The sequence below is a fragment of the Callithrix jacchus genome, chromosome 7 (genome assembly GCF_049354715.1).
Source record: "Callithrix jacchus isolate 240 chromosome 7, calJac240_pri, whole genome shotgun sequence".
Taxonomy (NCBI): domain Eukaryota; kingdom Metazoa; phylum Chordata; class Mammalia; order Primates; family Cebidae; genus Callithrix; species Callithrix jacchus.
The window spans coordinates 21933765-21949908 of NC_133508.1; the positions used below are offsets into that span (position 1 = coordinate 21933765).

Genomic DNA, 16144 nt, shown 5'->3' on the forward strand with positions numbered 1-16144 from the left:
CAACACATGTGATGCAAATCTAATGTTAAAAATGATTTTTTTATAATGCTAATTGCCTGACCAGAGACAACACACAGGACATCTTATTCTGGTTTCTGATTTCTCTTTTATAGGAAATCTTTTCGTGCCATCTGTAGAACAATAAAGGAAGCCAAATGGAGTCTCTGCGCCTCCCTCTCTGAATCCAGGCAGCAATGCCACTACCGTGTTAAGGAACCGTTTCTGATTTAGAAGGGCCTAGATATGTAAGCTCATGAAGCCAAGCATCCGAAAGCAAAACTCAACATCAAACACGTCCAGAACCATGACGTGCACTTGCCAATTTACCCTTGGAGTGGGAATACTTCTGTCATCTGTATAACATTTAAAAAGAAAATGCCCATTAAGAAGGAGAAGGTAAGAGTAAGCAAATATTCTTTGCACATCTGAAAATTTTCCTGTTTCGAAAACTTGAAACAGTTGGAAATTCAGCTGGTCAGAAAGATCTGAATTTAGACTCACTTCAAAGCAACCCAGCAAACACTGGCATTGTTTTCTAGGGGCTCCCCTTGCTCCTTCTGTCCCTCCTCTGTCAGAATAAGAACTTCAGACTGGGCATGGTGGCTCATGCCTACAATCCCAGCCCTTTAAAAGGCTGAAGTGGGTGGATTGCTAGAGCTCAGCAGTTCGAGACCAGCCTGGGCAACATGGCAAAATCCCATCTTTACAAAAAAATAGAAAAATTAGCCAGGTGTGGTGGCACACACCTATAGTTCCAGCTACTCAGGAGGCTGAGGTTGGGGGGATTGCTTGAATCCAGCAGGATGAGGCCACAGTGAGCCATGATTATACCATTGCACTCCAGCACAGCGAGACCCTGTCCCAAAATAAAATTTAGTAAATGAGTGCCGTCACTCACGCCTGTAATCCCAGCACCGTGAGAGGCCGAGGTGGGTGGATCACCTGAGGTGGAGAGTTCGAGACCAGCCTGACCAACATGGTGAACCCCATCTCTACTAAAAATACAAAAATTAGCCGGGCGTGGTGGCACACGCCTGTAATCCCAGGTACTTGGGAGGCTGAACCCAGGAGGCAGAGGATGCAGTGAGCTGAGATTGTGCCATTGCACTCCAGACTGGGCAACAAGAGGGAAACTCTGTCTCAAAAAAATAATAATAGATAGATAGATAGATAGATAGATAGATAGATAGATAGATAGAGCAAGCAAGCAAGCAAGCAATAGTTTGGTAACAATGTCTGTTTAGGTAATTTCTCATCCAGGTGCTGACTTGTGCTGACTTCTCTCTTCAGTGATAGGAGTCAATCTTCCATGGTTTTGAAAAAAAGTCTCTTTTTTGGGGTGGGTGGGAAGGACAGGGTCTTGTTCTGTCTCCCAGGCTGTAGTGCAGTGATACAATCATGGCTTTTCGCAGCCTCATCTTCCCAGTCTCAAGTATTCCTCCTGCCTCCATCCTCAGCCTCCTGAGTAGCTGGGACCACAGATGTGTGCCACCACACCCAGCTAATTTTTAAATTTTTATTAGAGATGGGGGGGGTCTCACTATGCTGCCCTGGCTGGTCTTGAACCACTGGCCTCAAGTGATCCTCCCACCTCAGCCTCCCAAAGTGCTGGGATTACAGGCGTGAGCCACAGCACCCAGCCAAAAGTCTACACTTACAGCTGTTGATTCCCAAATGTCTTCAGCTCGAAATAATCTTTAGGCTCTTGTAACATGTTCTGGAGACCTTTAGATGAATAAATGAATGAATGGATGAACAAATGAAAGCACCAGTGAACCTTCAGCCCACCCCATCATTAGAAGGCAGAGGTGAGCAGCACAGATGAAACTACAGCCCTCGGGGTCTTCTCCCTGCTATACTCGAGCAGGATCATCTCCTTCTGCATGAATCTGAAGACCTCAACCCCAACAGCAAGGAGATGGGAAGCACAGGACGAAGACATATCTGAGCTAAGAGCCTTGAGTGGTGAGGAGAGGAAAAAAGGAGAGGAGAAAGAGCAGTTGAGTGGATACCTCCCAGACACTAGCAAAAAATGGTGTGAGGCCTGGAACCTGGGAAAAGGTGGAGTGAATCACTGTACCTGCCTGGCTGTGAATGCACATGTGGGATTTAATCACTCAAGAGGTGGATCAAGTGTGCACCTTGGGGCCGGGCATGGTGGCTCACACCTATAATCTCAGCACTTTGAGAGGCCAAGGCAGGCAGATCACCTGAGGTCAGGAGTTCAAGACCAGCCTGACCAACATAGTGAAACCCGTCTCTGCTAAAGATAAAAATTAGCCAGGGGTCGTGGCACATGCCTATAATCCCAGCTACTTGGGAGACTGATGCAGGAGTTTAAGACCACCCTGCCCAACATGGTGAAACCCTGTCTCTACTAAAAATACAAAATTTAGTTGGGTGTGGTGACAAACACCTATAATCCCAGCTATTTGGGAGGCTGAGGCAGGAGAATTGCTTCAACCTGAGAGGCAGAGTTTACAGTGAGCTGAGATGGCACCACCACACTCCTCCTTGGGCAACAAATCAAAAGTCCATTTCAAAAAAAAAAAAAGGGTGGGGGGAACGATCCAAGATGGCCGATCGCTAACATCTCGGGTTTGCAGCTCCCAGTGAAAGCTCAGAGAACGAGAGGACGCCACACTTTCAGACAAATTTTGGTCACTCACGGAGCAGAAGATTCCCAGTGGAGGAGCTCCATGGGTCGCCAGCGCGACTCTTGTGGCCGGCGCAGCGGTTGTGCCGGCACCTCTGTGTGGCAGCTCTTGGTGCAGAGTAAACGGGACTGGTTCCCCTTCTGACTGAGGTTTGGAGCTCCAGGAAGGCAGAGTCGCCTATTACGGACTCAAGAAGGAAGCCAGACTGGAGATTCCTGGGCAGAAAAGCACCATCAGTCTTAACACCGCTGTTTTGGCTGGTGCAGTGGGTTGCTCATATTTCGGCCCTGGGAATTAACAACTTGGACATCCACTCAGAGACCTAATTTGAAAGTTGGTAATTACAAAGACGACAGGTGGATAAATTTACAATCATGGGAAGAAACCAGCGTAAAAAGGCTGAAAATACTCAAAATCTGAACGCCTCTCCCTCTAAAGAGGATCACAGTTCTTCATCAACAAGGGAACAAGACTTGATGGAGAACGAGCGCATCCCATTAACAGAATCAGGCTTCAGAAGATGGATAATAAGAAACTTCTGTGAGTTAAAAGAACATGTTGTAGCCCAATGTCAAGAAACTAAGAACTTTGAAAAAAGGTTTGACGAAATCTTAATGAGAATAGACAACTTAGAGAGGAATATAAGTGAATTAATGGAACTGAAGAATACAATGGAGGAACTCCGAGAAGTATGCACAGGTTTAAACACTCGAATTGTTCAAGCAGAAGAAAGGATATCAGAGGTCGAAGTCCAACTTAATGAAATAAAAGAGAAGACAAGATTAGAGAAAAAAGGATAAAAAGGAAGGAGCAAAGTCTCCAAGAAATGTGGGACTATGTGAAAAGACCAAATTTATGTTTGATAGGTGTACCTGAATGCGACAGAGAGAATGAATCCAAGCTGGAAAATATTCTTCAGGATATTATTCAGGAAAATTTTCCTAAACTAGCAAAGCAGGTCAATATTCAACCCCAGGTAATACAGAGAACACCACAAAGATATTCCTCAAGAAGAGCAACCCCAAGGCACATAATCATTAGATTCACCAGGGTTGAAACGAAGGAGAAAATACTAAGGGCAGCCAGAGAGAAAGGTCAGGTTAATTACAAAGGGAAGCCTTTCAGACTTACAGCAGATCTCTCAGCAGAAACTCTACAGGCCAGAAGAGAGTGGGGGCCAGTATTCAACATCCTTAAAGAGCAGAACTTTCAGCCCAGAATTTCATATCCAGCCAAACTAAGCTTCACAACTGAAAGAAAAATAAAATCTTTTATGAACAAGCAAGTACTCACAGATTTTATTACCACCAGGCCTGCTTTACAAGAGCTTCTGAAAGAAGCATTACACATAGAAAGAAACAACCAGTATTAGCCTTTCTAAAAATATACCAAAAAGTAAAGAGCATCAACATAAAGAAGAATTTACATCAACGAATGGATAAAACAGCCAGTTAACATCAAATGGCAGTAATCCTAAGTTTAAATCTACTAAATCCCCCAATCAAAAGATACAGCCAAAACCCAATGGCATGTTACATCCAGACCCGTTTCACATGCAAGGATACACAAAGACTCAAAACAAAGGCATGGAGAAAGATTTACCAACCAAATGGAGAGCAAAAATAAATAAATTAATAAATTAAAAGCAGGAGTTGCAATTCTCGTATCTGATAAAATAGATCTTAAAGCAACAAAGATATAGTGGTAAAAGGATCAACGCAACAACAAGAGCTAATGATCCTAACACCCAGATACATAGAGACTTAGACTCAATGAGACAGAAAATTAATAAGGATATCAAGGACTTGAACTCAGATCCAGAACAAGTAAACTTAATAAATATTTATAGAGCTCTCCACTTCAAATACACAAAATATACATTCTTGTCAATACCACATCACACCTACTCATAGGTTTAAATGAAACATTGATAGGCCATTATTAATACCCTTTTTTTTTTTTTAGAATAAAGCAACATTTCCGTTCTCTCTCCCTCTTTTTCTTCCTCTTTCTTCCTCTCCTTCACTTTTTTTCTTTCTTTCCTTCTCTCAAAAAAAGAAATCAACTTGTAGACCTCTAGATCCAGGTCGGCAATGTCTCTCTCATTGCTTGATTTCCCTCCTTCCCTTCTCTCGCTCCCTCCCTCCCTCCCTCCCTTCCTCCTCTCCTCCCTTCCTGCCTTCCTCCCTTCCTCCCTTCCTAAAAAATAAAAAAATTTTTAAAAAGGGTGCATCTTGGGCACCAGAAAACCTATGGTGCTAGGCTGGGCAAGGTGGCTCACACCTGTAATCCCAGCATTTTTGGAGGTTGAGGCTGACAAATCACTAGATCAAGAGATCAAGACCATCCTGGCCAACATGGTGAAACCCCGTCTCTGCGAAAAACACAAAATTAGCTGGGCATGGTGGTGCACTCCTATAATCCCAGCTACTTGGGAGGCTGAGGCAGGAGAATCGCTTGAACCTGGAAGGTGGAGGTTGCAGTGAGCCACGATCATGCCACTGCACTCCAGCCTGGGCGACAGAGTAAGACTCTGTCTTAAAAAAAAAAAAAAAAGCAATGATGCTAAAGAGAAAAAGAAGCCAGGCACGGTGGCTCACTCCTGTAATCGCAGCACTTTGAGAGGCCAAGGCAGGAGGATTGCTTGAGTCCAGGAGTTCAAGACTAGCCTGGACAACATAGCAAGACCCCATCTCTACAAAAAATGTAAAAATTAGCCAGGTGTGGCAGTGCCTGTAGTCCCAGCTACTCAGGTGGCTAAGAGAGAAGGATTGCCTAGACCCAGGAGTTTGAGGCTGCAGTGAGCCATGGTCATGCCATGGCGCTGTAGCCTGGGCAACAGAGAGAGACTCTGTCTCAAATAAAAGAGAGAGAGATAAAAAAGAATCTCAAAATTGGGATTCATTGTGAAAATTAAAATATTCTTATTTTACTTTATTTTACAGAGGGGGGAAACTGTCTCTTCCTCACACATGGCTAAGGTTCATGGCTAAAACCCCTATAACAAAAGACAGATTAACAAGAGAAAAGCATACAAATTGATTTAACATAAGTTTTACATGGCACAAGAGCCTTCAGAAATGAAGACCCAGCCGGGCGTGGTGGCGCATGCCTGCAGCCCTAGCTACTCAGGAGGCTGAGACACGAGAATCGCTGGAACCCAGAAGTCAGAGATTGCAGTGAGCCAAGCTCAGGCCACTGCACTCCAGCCTGGGCAACAAAGGGAGACTCTGTCTCAAAAAAAAAAAAAAAAGAAAAGAAAGAAATGAAGACCCAAAGAAACAGTCAACCTGAATGTTTGTTATAGTAGGTTTGAAGAAGAGTGGATAGTTGTGGAGAAATATGAGCAGGCAAAAAGAGAATGATCTAATGGTAATAAACTGGGGAAAGCTTAGCCAGGCCTGTTTGTTCCGATTCTTCCCTGTGACCCTGTGTCTTCAGAGATGAGGATGTCCCTTTCCTCCTGACGTAGGGAGGGCATCTCTCACATGAGGGTCTTACACCCTGCTTCAACTGAGAAGAACAGGGAAAGGTCAGGGAGAGCTTTCTGCTTATGCTGTTTTCTCAATTTCCTTCAGCTTAAAATATTCAGTATACCAAGGTGCCATATTTTAGGGTAATGTGTCCTAAACCTTATCAATTACTTTATTTTAATTTATTTATTTGAGAGAGTCTTGCACTGTTGCCCAGGCTGGAGTGCAGTGGTGCAATCACAGCTCAATGCAGCCTTGACCTCCCAGGCTCAAGTGATCCTCACACCTCAGCCTCCTGAGCAGGTGGGACCACAGGTGCAAGCCACCACATCTAGCTAATTTTTTAAACATTTTTTGTAGAAGGGGTGGGGTCAAAAGAAAAAAATATTTTTTGTAGAGTCAAGGTCTCACCACATTGCCCAGGCTGGTCTCAAACTCCTGGATTCAAGCAATCCTTCTGCCTTGACCTTTCAAAGTGTTAGGATTACAGATGCGAGCCACCCTGCCTGGCCATTCCATCAATTGCTTTATGTTGTGTTTATATATGTGGGATGTCACCCTCTGGGCAGAGTTAGGGCCCGTAAAGGACTAAGTCATTCTACAATCACACGTATTGGCAGAAACAGTTTTTGCACCTCTGGAAATCTACATAGAGGAGCACGTGAAATGTCACTCTAAAGAAGCAGATTTTGTGAATAGTTTATGGAAACTGTCTCATACCTCCTAGGAGCACTTTGGCTACTTGTGGGTTACATGTGATTAAAGGTTTGCTCCGAGTCCTTGTGTAATTAGCTCTGTGGGCATGTGTATCCATGTAAGTGTTTGGAAAAGCATGTGTATGCAAGATATGGGTGAGTAAAGGATCCCAAGTGGGATCCTCATCCCAAAAATGTTGGCTCAAGAGTGAGACAGATTGAAACAATCTATAAAATGAATAAGAAACAGAAAGGAAATTGAGTCAGAAGAGGAAAAGGGCCAACATTATTGAAAAGGCACAAATGCCACAAATTGAAAATAGATATGCACCACCAGTTATAGCCGTTTGTCACGCTGCTGTGACATTTAAAAATTACCAACTCTATAACACAATTCAATACTGTGTTTAATAACCTGAGTGGGTTTACACATTCACCATTCACATGGGAAAGAAGTTTAGGTCAGGCTGAAGAAAAAACTTATGAATATAAAGAGTTTCTAGTTTATAGGCATAATTTATAATCTTTTAATTAACCTAAACTTTTATAAAATAGCATCTACATTTTAGACAGAAGCAAAATCTCAGGGAAATGATCCCCAATTTATCATTTCTCGTTAATAGGAAGAAGTTAATTCTACTTTCTAGAAATCTTTCACTTTGATTGACTTTGCCAATGTAAAAATGGAGAAATGCAGTGTGATGTTTTAAATCTCATAGACAGGTTTAGCGTGAAATGGTACAAGAAAATGGAAGAGGCATGTAGATTGTAGCTGATTTCCCCCTGGAATGTGTTTTCTTGAAGGGTTAGGCACTTTTGCAAATCTCCTGCACTTGTATAATGGTTTACTCCTTTTCAAAGGGCTTTTACCTTTCTGATCCTTGTTGATCCGCATAACAACTTTGCATGATGTGTGAGTATTAAGGATGAGGAGAGTGAGCTACAGAGATGTTGTGTGGTTTAATCAAGGTGTCACAGCCACTAACAGCCCCACAACAGGTAATTCCTAGTCTCCTTCCAGTAGTCATGATGCCTCCCTAAAATAAGAAAAAAGTATCCGGACATCCCTCTCCAAGAACTGTGGAACTACGGAGCTTCCCATCGTATTGTGTTTACACGTAGTTAGATTACACAAGGGGCATTTCCTGTTAGAGGGTACCATGGAGTCACCCAGGTTGTGCATGTTCATTCTGATCAGTTGGTGCCTGGGCTATGATAAATATCTGGATATCATCTGTAATTACATGTACAGAGGAAAAGGCCCTGGACGGTCTTTGTTTTTATTAAGAATAATGCAGTCATCTTTCCAGGCGCAGTGGCTCATGCCTGTAATCCCAGAGTTTTGGGAAGCCAAGGTGGGTGGATCACTTGGGATCAGGAGTTCAAGAACGGTCTGGTCAACAGGGTGAAACCCCGTCTCTACTACAAAAAAAAAAAAAATTAGCCAGGTGTAGTGGCACCTGTAATCCAAGCTACTCAAGAGGCTGAGGCAGGAGAATTGCTTGAACCCAGGAGGCAGAGATTGCAGTGAGCTGAGATCGCACCACTGCACTACAGCTTGGGCGATAGAGTGAGACTTGGTCTCAAGAAAAAAAAAAAAAGAATAATGCAGTCATCACTGCTAATGTTGAGTGCTTGTTATGCATAAGGCAGCTCACTGAGCATGCCAAGTGGATAATCTCATTTAATTCCTACAGCTGCTCTAGACAGTCAATACTCTTAGCCTCAACTTTACTGATTAAAAAAAAAAAACCTAGACCCAGAGAAGCTGGGTGCAGTGGCTCATGCCTGTAATCCCAGCACTTTGGGAAGCCGAAGCAGGAGGATTGCTTAAGCCTAGGAGTTTGAGACCAGCCTGGACAACATAGTGAGACCCCATCTCTACAAAACATAAAAAGTTAGGCAGGCATGGTGGTGCATCTCCACTCCTGGAGAACTAAGGTGGGAGGACCACTTGAGCCCAGGAGGCTGAGGCTGCAGTGAGACATGATCTCACCACTGCACTCTGGCCTAAGCAAGAGAGTGAGACCCCGTCTCTGAAAAAATGCAAGAAAACCTAGACCCAGAGAAATTAAATAACTTATCCAAGGATATGCAGATAATAGGATGAGCAGCCAGGATTTGAACTTGGCAAATTCCAGGACTTGTGCTTCTGATCATTATGATCACCTGCCATTCATTGGCAGGGACTTACTAAGCCTGTTCTGATCCCATCTATGTATAATGTGAAATTAAAGAGGAAATATAGCCAAAGCACAGTCTCTCCTTTGTTAATCAGCATATAAAAAATACTCTGAACCCAACAGGGGCTTCAAATGCCTACCAATCCAACCTGTTTCCTCCATTTAAACCCGTGTGTGTGTGTGTGTGTGTGTGTGTTTGCTTTATTTTGTTTTGTTTTTGTAGAGATGGGGTCTTGATATGTTGCCCAGGATGGTCTTGAACTCCTGGGCTCAAGGGATCCTCCCACCTTGGCCTCCAAAGTGCTGGGATTCACCAGTGTGAACCATCATGCCTAGCCCATTTAAAACTTTCACATATTATATCAGTTCATTTTACTTTATACGAAGACATGTGCATATTATGTTACAGACAGAATTTTAAAATCTAAGTGCTTATGCTAAGTTTACTAGATGATTATATGCCTACTATGCATCCATAAAAATTATAAATAAAAGTTTTAAATAAAAGAATAAAAAATAAATTTACTAGATGATTAATTCTTTTAAAAATTCTACTGTGAATCATTTGTCAAATGAAGAATTATCCCTTTAAAATTGCTTTTCTAAAACTCAGATATTCATTATAAAATGCTTAATTAGAAAGACTCAGGCCCAGTGCAGAGGCTCACGCCTGTAATCCCAGCACTTTGGAAGGCAGAGGTTGGTGGATCACGAGGTCAGGAGTTCGAGACCAGCCTGGCCAACATAGTGAAACCCCCATCTCCACTAAAAATACAAAAATTAGCTGGGCATGGTGGCAGGTGCCTGTAATCCCAACTACTTGGGAGGCTAAAGCAGGAGAATCCCTTGAACCTGGGAGGCAGAGGTTGCAGTGAGTGAGATCTCGACACTGCACTCCAGCCTGGGAAACAGAGCAAGTCTCCACCTCAAAAAATAAATAAATAAATAATTTTTTTTTGCTGGGCGCAGTGGCTCACGCCTGTAATCCCAGCACTCTGGGAGGCCAAGGTGGGCGGATCATGAGGTCAAGAGATCGAGATCATCCTGGCCAACATGATGAAACCCCATCTCTACTAAAATACAAAAATTAGCTGGGCGTGGTGGCACACACCTGTAGTCCCAGCTACTCAGGAAGGCTGAGGCAGGAGAATTGCTTGAACCTGGGAGGCGGAGGTTGCAGTGAGCTGAGATTGAGCCACTGCACTCCAGCCTGGCGCCTGGTGACAGAGCAAGACTCTGTCTCAAAAAAAAAAAAAGACTCCTGTAATTCTTCAGGTCATTAACAAGCGTTACACTTTTGTTCTGTGGTCCTAAAAACTGCTCCAGAGGGGTTACAACAATTCCTTCTCAAATAAGTTGTTCATTTGCCTAATTCCATGGAGGGGAGGTTTCTGGTCTGATGGTTTTCATTAACACATCAACAATTATTTTACTTTGATGACATATTTTGTGGTGATAGTTCATTAATAGATTAAGGAAACATTGCAATCTACTACATTCCAGTAAATGATCAGGACAAGATTAATGGTTACATTTAATGAAAGCCATCTGTTTATTAAAGCAGCTTACTCACTTTCTTCATTTCTTTGGATTCCAATAAGTGTGACTGCCTTGAAGCACACATGCCTCAGGCTGAGAAAGCGTGATTCTTTATGCATAGTACTCACCACTTTCAGAACACTAACCAATACCCACGTGATTTACAGTTGGAAAAAAAATAACCAACCAACAAGCTGTTTTGTTGACTTAGTGGCTAACAACAGGTGTAGGTTTTGGGGAGTTTTTTGTTTTTTTGAGACAGAGCCTTGCTCAGTCGCCCCAGTGGCACGATCTCGGCTCACTACAACCTCCGCCTCCTGGGTTCAAGCAATTTTCCTGCCTCAGCCTTTCAAGTAACTGGGATTACAGGTGTGCACCAGCACGCCCGGCTAATTTTTGTATTTTTAGTAGAGATGGAGTTTCTCCATGTTGGTCACACTGGTTTCCAACCCCTAACTTGAAGTGATCCACCCACCTCGGCATCCCAAAGTGCTGGGATTACAGGTGTGAGCCACTGCTCCCGGCTGGTTTCTTTTTCTTTTCTTTTTTAATGTTCTCCTGGTTTAAATGAATTAACAAGTGTTTGCTCAGTGTGCAGGCTCCACTGGAGAATGACAGAACCCAGACAGCTATTTCACCCTCTTCCCCAAGGCATGACCAGTCTACTCCCACAAAAGTTATGTAATTGTCTAAAATGAAGTAGACACTGTTTCTTTTCTTTCTTCATGACTTTTTTTTTTCTTTTTTTTTTTTTTTTTGAGACGGAGTTTCGCTCTTGTTACCCAGGCTGGAGTGCAATGGCGCAATCTCGGCTCACCGCAACCTCCGCCCCCTGGGTTCAGGCAATTCTCCTGCCTCAACCTCCTGAGTAGCTGGGATTACAGGCACGCGCCACCGTGCCCAGCTAATTTTTTGTAATTTTTAGTAGAGACGGGGTTTCACCATGTTGACCAGGATGGTCTCAATCTGTTGACCTCGTGATCCACCCGTCTCGGCCTCCGAAAGTGCTGGGATTACAGGCTTGAGCCACCGCGCCCGGCCACTTTTTTTTTTTTATGAGACGAAGTCTCTCTATGTTGCTCAGACTGGAGTGCAGTGGCTATTCACAGGCACCATCCTACTACTGATCAGCACGGGAGTTTTGACCTGCTCCGTTTCTGACCTAGGCCGGTTCACCCGTTTTTAGGCAACCTGGTGGTCCCCTGCTCCCAGGAGGTCACCATATTAATGCCAAACTTAGTGCAGACACCCAATTGGCATAGCACACTACAGCCCACAACTCCCGGCTCAAACGATCCTCCCACCTCAGCCTCCCGAGTAGCTGGGACTACAGGCACGCTCCACCGTGTAGGCTCTTCGTGACTTTGAACCTAATAAGTGGAGTAAAATACATGCTGGAAGGGGGAAAATAGTATGCTTTCCATCTTTTGAGGGCACTCCTCAACGTCAGTATATGTACATCAAAATCTAGAAAGGCAGGCTGCATGTGGTGGTTCACACCTATAATCCTAGCACTTTGGGAAATGAGGCAGGAGAATCAGTTGAATCCAGGAGTTTGAAACTAGCCTGGGCAATAAAGTGAGATCCTGTCTCCACCAAAAAAAGAAAAAAGAAATAGCTGTATGTGGTGGTGCACATCTATAGTCCCAGCTACTCGGGAGGCTGAGGTGGGAGGATCATTTGAACCCTAGAAGTTGAGGCTGCAGTGAGCCATGATTACACCACTGCACTCCAGCCTGGGTGACAGAGCAAGACCCCTTCTCAAAAAAAAAAAATAGAAGGACATATTTGAAAATATTAACAATGGCTGTCTCTGGAGGTGAGATTGATTTTTATTTTCTTTTTAAAATGGTTTATCTATATTTTTAAAATGTTCTTTCTAATCTATTATTAGCACCTCAATAAAAGAGCAAAACAACCTTTTTGTTTTGCTACTAGCTGCATTTATGTTATTCCCTGATTAATATTTTAGTGGCAAATTTACAAGTATAATAGTAAATCAGATTAAAATTCATATAATTTTTATTTGATGACTTATACCTTTATTCCTACTCTAAAACAAGGGTATGCCAAGGTTTATCTAATAAAGCCATTTTCTACCCAGTTATGCTAGGGATGAAATCTCATTCATCTCCATCATCGAGTGACAAGACTACAAAAAATTCTGATTTTAAAATAGAGTCTTCTTACACAGCAAAGGATTTATCTGGAGGTCATCCCTTATCTAAAAATCTTAGCTAATCAGAATATAGCCAAGTAACCTGACTTAATCCACAAAGGCCTGAACAGTACAAAAAAAAAAAAGGAAGATAAAGTATCTTGCACCTTGCACAGAGGAGAATCACTTGAGCCTTACCCTCAGTCCATTTTTCTTCACTTTTCATAGAAGTAAATAAATTTGAGTGTGCAAAATTTCATTGTGCAGCGTACAAGAATATCTTGCACAGAGGAGAATCACTTGAGCCTAACCCTCTGTCCATTTTTCTTCACTTTACATAGAAGGAAAGAAATTTCAGTGTGCATAGCAAAACTGAGAATCTCTGAGGAATTCATCAGTGTCTGGGAAAGTATGTTTGGGTGACAACTCTGTTCCTCCATTTCCTAAGGGTCATTTGAGACCTATCAGCCATCTTCAGAGTAAGAAACCCTTAGCTCCAAGGGAGAAGAGCCACCATTGTCACTGTGGGCATGTTCTGGTGGGGAAGTCAAGCATAGTCTCTGAAGAGCAGAAAGGTTGGATGGCAGCATGTGGCAGTCAGACCTCCCCTCTGATATGAAAAGCTCAGGCTCTAGGGACTGACAAGCATAACAGAACAAGGAAAACAAAACTTTTATCACGTATTCCATATGAAAATGAAATGGAGCATTCCCTGACCACCCCCCCTTGGACATGTGACAGGGCGAGTTTCTTTCTCTAAAAAAATTAAAAAATTAATAATCTGGGTCATGCATTGTAGAGACAGAACAACATCTTATATCATATTCAACTGTATTTTTTTTTTCAAGATGGAGTTTCACTCTTGCTGCGCAGGCTGGAGTGCAATGGCACACTCACAACTCACCACAACCTCCACCTCCCGGGTTCAAGCAATTCTCCAGCCTCAGCCTCCCAAATAGCTGGAATTACAGGTATGTGCCACCACACCTGCTCATTTTGTGTTTTTAGTAGAGACGGACTTTCTACCAAATGTTGGTCAGGCTGGTCTCAAACTCCTGACCTCAAGTGTCTCTACTAAAAATACAAAAATTAGCCAGGCATGGTGTTGCATGCCTGTAATCCCAGCTACTCAGGAGGCTCAGGCAGGAGAATAACTTGAACCAGGAAGTCAGAGGTTGCAGTGAGCCAAGATTGCACCACTGCACTCCAGCCTGGTGACAGAGCAAGACTCCATCTCAAAAAAAAAAAAGATGAGCAGAATATCAATATTTAAGAAAGGCAGAGTAACTTGGCCATGGACACATAGCTGGTTAGAACTCACGAATGTTGACACTAGTTGAGTTATTATCTCTGTCAGGGGGCATGTTACCAAAGGCCAGACAATGAGGGCCCATATATGCAATTCGGGACTTTCAAAAGAGGTCCTTTCTGCAATAGGAATCGATGGAGACCCACAGTGCCCAGCCCACTCTGTCTTTGATTTTCTACTTCTACGGCTTTGACTGAATTAACCCATGAAATCTAGTTATAATCCTTTCCCTCCATAGAATGATACCAGGCTCCAGGATCCCAACACAACTCTCTCTCTAATTTTTTTTTTTTTTTTTTGAGATGTGGTCTCTCTGTGTTGCCCAGGCTGTACTCAAACTCCTGTGCAATCCTCCCTTGAAACTAGGACTACAGAGACATAGCATTCAGTCTCTTATGCTTCTGGGTATCCAACCTCACATTACTTCTGTTCTGAAGCTTATATTATGTCCAATCTCAGTAAGGGCAACTTATAGAAACTTTACCCTGTTGATAAAGCCTGAGATAATATATTTGTATCATTGTATACACATACCCATATTCTATTAAAAACATTTTTATTACTTTTTTTTTTCTTTTTTTTTCTTTTTAAGACAGGGTTTCACCATGTCAGTCAGCTGGTCTCGAACTCCTGGCCTCAGGTGACCCACCTGCCTTGGCCTCTCAAAATTCTGGGATTACAGGCATGAGCCACTGGGCCCAGCCTTTTTTTTTTTTTAAGAGATGGAGTCTTACCACACCAGCTTAGTTTCCTAGATTCAAGGGATCATCCCACCTTGGCCTCTCAAAGTGCTGAAATTACATGCATGAGCCACTAAGCCCTGCCTTTTTTTTTTTTTTTTTTTTTGAGAGATAGGATCTTTCCCTGTCATCCAGCAGGCTAGTACAATCATGGCTCACTGCAGCCTCAACCTCCTGAGCTCAAGCAATCCTCCCACCTCAGCTTCCCAAGTAGCTGGGACCACAGGTGGGCACCACCGTGCTCAGCCAAATTTCCTTTTTTTTTTTTTTTCCGGAGACAGGGTCTTGCTCTGTTATCCAGGCTGGAGTGCAATGGCACGATCTCAGCTCACTGCAACCTCTGCCTCCTGGGCTCAAGGGTTTCTCCTACCTCAGCCTCCCAAATAGCTGGGATTGCAGATGTCCGTCATCACACTCAGCTAAGTTTTGTATTTTTAGTAGAGACAGTGTTTCACCATGTTGGCCAGTCTAGTCTTGAACTCCTGACCTCAGGCAATCCACCTGCCTCGGCTTCCCAAAGTGCTGGGATTACAGGCGTGAGCCACCACACCTGGCCCAAATTTTCTATTTCTGTAGATAAGATCTTACTATATTGCCCAGGATAGTCTCGACCTCCCAGCCTCAAGAGATCCTCCTGCCTCAGCCTCTCAAAGTGCTGAGATTAAAGGCAGCACTGTGAATCCACAGGTCAGAGGTGGATTCACAGATTTCCTGTTGGCAACTAGTTAAAGAGTTAAGCTCTGCCTCAAGAGTTAAAGTCAGCCGAAAGAAGTGTTGGTAGTCACGATAAGGGGATATTATGTAGATGAAGCCTCCAGATAGCAGGCCTCAGAGACTGGATGGTAAATGTCTCTTATCCAACCCTAAAAGAAGCCAGACTCTTAGTTAAATATCTTCTGGATCAGGACAGAAACCTGGACATGAGATGCACAGAATCCATGTAGCAGAGCTAGAAGAAAAACAAGACCAAGTCACCAAAACACCGCTGGATTTCAGTGGTCAGAACAGAGACACAGAGGCTGAATGTGACCGGTGTTACGATGCAGAAACAATACCTCCAAAGATGGTGCTTTGGCATGCCCAGTGCTTTGATTGACAGAAAATTTAAAGATCTCAAAAATAAACCTCAGAATCAAGGTTTCTCTCTGACCTTTTCTTATCCCTCATCTCTTTGATCTTCATTCTTTCCCAAATCAACGGGAAGGAATCTCTTTGGAATTCCCTTATCTAAAAAGAAAATGATCTTAAGAGGAGCCATTTACCTTCTTTCCAAAAAAGAAAAAAAAATTCGACTGGGCCTGGCATGGTGGCTCACACCTATAATCTCAGCACTTTGGGAGGCCAAGGTGGGAGAATCACTTGAACCGAGGAGTTCAAGAACAGCCTGGGC

At 43.2% G+C, this 16144-nt stretch overlaps 1 long non-coding RNA gene across 2 annotated transcripts in view; it reads left to right on the top strand.

Moving 5' to 3' along the window:
• The window catches only part of LOC118155270 (uncharacterized), an 83006-nt gene that overhangs the window by 18498 nt on the left and 48364 nt on the right, over positions 1-16144 (top strand). For both annotated transcript variants that reach the window (XR_008473169.2, XR_013519582.1), the window contains exon 2: positions 114-396. This is a non-coding gene — a long non-coding RNA (uncharacterized LOC118155270). The remainder of the gene's footprint in view (positions 1-113; positions 397-16144) is intronic.